The following is a 6,000-nucleotide window of genomic DNA, read 5'->3' on the forward strand; positions in this document are numbered from 1 at the left end:
TTGTTACTGTAGATGGATACCTTTTTTTGTGAGAGGTTACATCAGGTTTAATGGCAAGAATCAAAGTACATGCTTTCAAAACAAACAAACAAACACTGCTTCTTGACAGGCATTTTAGAAATCTTAGCAACCTCTGGTAGAGCAGCACATTTATATGTATACTCGTGGTATTCCTCTATCCATGTTAAATCTGTATTAGTAAATACTAATACACAGTAAGTTGCTTCCTTTGCTTCCTACTAACCCATAATATCCTTTCATTATGAAAACTCATCTATAAGAAATTGAGTTTCTGTTCTGTTCTGCTTCTCTGTGCTTCAGAAGAGCTTGTTGGGAATCCTGTAATAAAATAACTGTGCCAAAAAGTGTCCTTCAAGAGGACACCCCTTATAGCTGGAGGAACTCTTTTGTTGATATCCACATAGTGAACATGATAATTGTCTATACTACCAAAAGGACTTCTTGCTGCAGTATGAACTTCAGTTTATTCAGCTTTTTGCAGGCACAACTATACTGTGTAGTACTATTACTTTTTCACTGTCTTAGTTTTTATGCTTGACAATATTTTCAAACCCATTTATCCTTTTGTCATAATCTTACTTTCTTCTCTTGTCAACCATCCTGTTGCTTGAGCTAGGACACTTTAGTGCTCCAGAACACTTTTGCCCTGCGCCAGATGTCACTGTGGGAAAAAAGAACATGAGACGGTACAAATGCCAGTAATGCAAACAGAACCAAGAAGATAATCATAGTATCTCAGTTCTTGCGGGAAACATCACTTATAAGTAGAACAAACACAGTGTTATTTGTCTTTTCCCCCTTTTATGGAAAGATCTATTTCTGTAAACACTATAATTATTTAAGTATAAAGATTTTTTTTCCTTCTTTCTACTTACTTTATTTGGGTAGGGGTCTATCCCAAAGCAGCATGACCTGAATGTAAACAGAACTGAGACATAGGGTTGTTCTACCATCTTGGGTAAATAATAATATTCCCACAGCACTGTTTGTAACCTGTTTTCATTAAAGCATCAGATCTCATACAGTGAGGTAAATCTAGTTCATTTACTGACCATAAACAATGGGATAATTATTGTTGCATCACAATCAGTCTTTGAATCATTTGGTGGATTTGGATGTACGTACCACCTCATAAGACACGGAGCATGTCATTACAGAGCACTTATTAAAAATCCTTTGTCTTATAACCACAGAGAGATTGCACGGGGATACAAGTTTTATAAAACTGAATGAAAGCAAATATTTATTTGCATTTTTATAAGCATATTTGTTGTTTGGAATTTTCTCCATCTGTTTGTAGTGTCTAAGATAGGATAAATGTTTTAGTGAGCTTGGAAAGGACATTTCTTTACAAGTTACCTGAAAAAAATAAAAATTAAAAAAAAAAAAAAAAAGACAACATAGAAATGGCATCATTTCTTTCTGGACAAAGCAAAGGAAGAAGAATGTGATAAGATTTACAGAAATGAAATTATGCATTCCCAAGTAAAGTTAATTTTATCTCTTTGTTTTTCCACTTGAAGGCATAAGATTTTTTATGCACAGATGCCTCCTCAATCTTCAATTATCTTTTCCTGAAACAAAGAAGGGGCAGATTTCTCAATAAAATAATGTTTTTTCCACCATTCTGGTGATGGTGGTTGTGGGAGGCTTAAAAGAAAATACAAAAATCCATTTAAAGGATTCTACACAACTAGAATGTTATAAAGCATTAAATGTTAATCATCTGCAGATCGGGCAGAAATTTCAATCCTTATCACAGGCTTAGGTGGATATCCATTTCGATTCTTCACACCTCTCCCCAAGGGTCTGGTATCTAAGGCCAAGTTTATTCTTGGATTTCTTTTCTTATACACTGACTTACAAGCAAGACATTCCTAATGTGGGTGCAGTTTGCCTGGCTTTGTTCTTCCATAGAAACACACCCTTCCCCAAAACAAAGAGACATGCAGTTTGCTGGTATAACTGTCTGAGCATTGAGTGCTTCTGTCAGCATGGTTATGCCAGCCAGGGATCAAACCAACACTCAGCGGGCAAAAGTCTGTAGGGGAGAGAGAGTATAGGAATGGCTTTCTATGGTCCCTATGCTGAGAATTATGCATAGCTGTCAGGCACTGGGAAGATGAATTAAATGTATGTGGAGTTATTTCAGATAATTCCTTGCTCCACTTCAATATCCAGTGCCCTTCCCAAATGACTTGCTCAGAGTAATAAAATAAGTGCATTATATTTTATCTGATGCCTTGTCTACTGTTCTCAGCCACCTCCCTGTCTTATAGTCTTTCATCCACATGACTCATCTTCTTTCCCTTAAAGAAGCAAACATGTCAGGGCAGACATGATATAATAGAGAGAAAATAAAAAAAGGTAAAGAAAAAAAAGAAAAAAAAAAAAAAAGTAGCTATTGAATTTATTTGTTCTCTTTCCCAGTCTTTGGGCTGAGCAAAAAAAACAACAAACCAAATGAAGCCAAACCAAACCAAACCAATCCAAAACAAAACAAAGCAAACCAAAACTAGATGATCTTCTAGGTCTTTTCCAACCTTGATAATTCTGTGATTTTGTGATTCTGTAAAACAAACCAAAACAAAAAAGGTGAGCAACTGTTCATTAGAAAGGAAAAATCTGGATGAAACATTCCCTATTTCTCAAACTGAATCAGATTGGAGGCTTTTGGAAACTCAGCAAAATTTGGTTTACATGACCATTTTCTTCTTACATTCCAGCTGCAATTCAGATTAATTTAAGAATATATAAAGAAAAAATGAACAGAATTTCAACCTGAAACAAGTCATCTGAAAGATTTATATCCGTTGGAAATATAAGAATAGCTTTCTAACATGAGGGTAAATCACTTCAAGATGGAGGATAAGGCATTTATAGAAGAGGTTTTATGACAGGATATGAAGGGTCTCAGAGTAGACTGACGCGGCTGTTCAACATGATAATATCTGCAAGAGTGGCTGAAAGAATCTTGGTTGCTGTTTGTTGACATTGTTTACACAATATTCACTCAACTAACTCTTCTTCAGGGCATCTGCCAGGTAAGTGCAGGAACAAGGAAGAATGTCTTCTCTCTTCAATGCAAAACATGGCTTCTTGAATATAAGAGGTTTTACTTCCTTCTAATATGCCAGTGATCAGGGGGAAGTTCTTAGGATAGTTAGGTGGTTTTGTCTCATGGGTCTTAATCATGTCCTCAAAGCTAAAATCAGTCAAAGTTCAGGATATGTACTATATTCTCTATTAAACCACTAAGAACCACAAATGGCAAGGAGTATCCAAGCTTTGGGATTTTGATGTGGGAATTGTCCTTCCCGTCACATTCTCATCTAACACTCTCCATATCTATGACAGGGAGCTCAGACACTGCATTTCCTCTGCTCTTGTTTGGTTCCATCCATTGTGACAGAATAGTTTTGATGGACTTTCTTGTGTGGACACTTTTAATAATATTCCAAGGATTTCAAGTTGTTTTGTGGTATCCTGTATTCAGGACTGAATAGACCAGAGCTCCCTGGAGTCTGTGTTGAATATGGAATACTTCTCTGCCTGCAATTGTAGAGTGTGCTTTTAGGATCTGCAAAAAGACAATGCGGTAACTCTGTAAATGCTTCTTAACATGGAGGAAATGAGCATGGGAGAAGGGCACGAAAGTGCTAGTCTAAAAACCTGTAAACAATGCTGTAGTCTGCCTTCCAAGGGGCAGTGTTTCAGTAATTACAAAGCCTACATCTTTGGCCTTCCAGGACATCATCTTCAGTTGTCTACAAGCACAAGGGAAACAGCGACTGATCCAGGCTTTTGTGTGGCAAAGGTCTCTGTCCAGGAAGAAGAAATGATTGGGGAAAACATGTGGAGCACTCCATCTTCCAAGAGCTTGGCATGGGACAGGGTGTAAAACAACAAAACAACAGAACAACAGGGTGTAAAACCTTGGAGAGGTTTGCTGTGAAAATAAGAATAAAGTGTCCAGGTATGGGGAGCACCTGATTTTTTGCTTCCAGAGCTCAGAACACTGGAAGTGCCTGTGGCTAATCACAAGGGGAGTTCAGACCAGCAAAAACTGATGACACTAGAAGCAGAAAATGATATATGTCCATGTATGGAAATTCCATGAAGTTTCCTTGAAATAATTTTACTGCCTTTGCAGAGTGTGTAATGCACTTACTAATCACAGAAAGGATTATTAACTGCTTCTACAGCAAAGTCCAAAAGATAGATAATTCCAGTGACTCTAGATAAGATGAGGTATTTACCTGATTGAGAAACAAGTGGAAATTAAAAGAAGAACAGAACCTAATAGGACTAGTAAGTTGAGGGCAGATCAGTTGCTAGCTAAGGGATATAAAGCCTCCCGTGGTCCTGGAACTAGAACATTGTTTCCTTGTTTCTTATTTTATTTTATTACTTTTTTTTTTTTTTTTAACCATTTACTTGAGGCAGTAAACTGACTGGATCCCAAGGAGGATGTAGTTGAATTGACACTGAACACAGGGGAAGCACTGTTGAGCCCTGGCACCCAGATAGTATTCACCCAGACTCTCTGGGATTTAACAGCTGTTTTCCAACACAAGCTGTTCCAAACAAAGCAGTCTGGCTGAATACACCATCACTTCTAGATCAGAATGTTCCTATCTAAATCTTACCTCAGAGCCTGATCATATGAACAGTATTGTTTCTGTGCATCTTATGAAGGCTTACCCTTATCTAATTCCTGATGAATTCACAAAAGCAGTTAGGAAATTATCTACTAAAATCTCCTCTCAAGAAAAGAGTGAAATATGGGTCTATTTGCAGAATACTATGTTTTGTTTCCATCTTTGTTTCTTGTAGTGTGTTATCTAATTGTAGAAGTTCTCAATTCTCAAATGGAAGTCTATGTTTTGCTTGAATTCTGCTAAGTACATTATTTCAGATATAACTTGTCATACTGAGAAAAAGAGATTAGCTGTGAATAAATTAGATGAGCTGTGAACTGAAGAACCAATTGCTGCCTTTCAGCAGTCTTAAATCATTATCTTTCAATTTAATTTTTCTTTTCTGGTGAAAGAAATGAAACTGTGTTGACTTTGTTTTTGGTATTCATTGCTTGATCTAATCTCCAGATTTCACATTGTTATATATAATGTTAGATCCAGAAATTTGGATATTTCATTACTTGTGTGACAAAGACTTTGCTTATTTTATATGTTAAAAAAGTAAAAAAACAAAAAAACAAACTAAAAAAAATTGTATGAGAACTGAAAGGAAGATGCATAAAGCTGTGTTATGGCCACTGCATAAGTATGTCCTGAAACAATACTTTCCTTCCAAGTTCTTGTGATGAATTCAAATACAAGAACTGATGTTTATGAAAAGCTTTCAGGACTGGAAGTTTCACCTTGCAGAATGAATAACAGGTAACCACCATAATCTCTATAGCTTTCAGAAATTGATGCATGTGAGAAAAATTGCTGATTCCCTTGTTAAATTTTAATAATAATTAAAAACAAACTAACAAAAAACATAAAAACTAAGGAGCTAGTTAATCTAACTCCCATCTGAAAGGCAATATTAATTCTCACTACTGAACATGGATGTTTACTGTGATTCATGTGATGACTACCGTATAGTAACATTTCATCATGTAATTACTACACATTTCTCAAAAAAATTACTCCTGAACTTTCACTCATTTTCATTGACAACTGAAATGTTTTCTTTTATGTTATTAGAAATAAAATTTTCCACCTCTCTTGAAAAGATTCTCATGTGTTTTTCTTCAGAGACCAACAGTTATTGTTTATGACTTTTGGTTTTCATCATTTCAGAAACTTCATGAATTTTTAAGTAAACCTAGTGTAAATTTTCCATTCTTGGAATCTGAACTCTTATTTTAGCAGCAGCTGTTAGTTACTCCTACTGATATTTAACCTTAAGCCTCTAGCTTCGTGTGAAAAATATATACAATCAACCTGATAGCTTTCAAGCTATCAT

The 6,000-nt window shown here is 35.8% G+C and overlaps 1 long non-coding RNA gene across 5 annotated transcripts in view; it reads left to right on the forward strand.

Annotated features, from left to right (window-relative positions):
- LOC107311904 (uncharacterized) overlaps positions 1 to 5,766 on the forward strand; it is a 46,043-nt gene extending 40,277 nt beyond the window's left edge. For all 5 annotated transcript variants that reach the window (XR_001554289.3, XR_001554291.3, XR_004306750.2 and 2 more), the window contains one exon: positions 3,771 to 5,766. This is a non-coding gene — a long non-coding RNA (uncharacterized LOC107311904). The remainder of the gene's footprint in view (positions 1 to 3,770) is intronic.
- The last annotated feature ends 234 nt before the right edge of the window (positions 5,767 to 6,000 follow it).

This window comes from Coturnix japonica, chromosome 3 (genome assembly GCF_054131305.1).
Source record: "Coturnix japonica strain WE chromosome 3, WE-NBRP24, whole genome shotgun sequence".
Taxonomy (NCBI): domain Eukaryota; kingdom Metazoa; phylum Chordata; class Aves; order Galliformes; family Phasianidae; genus Coturnix; species Coturnix japonica.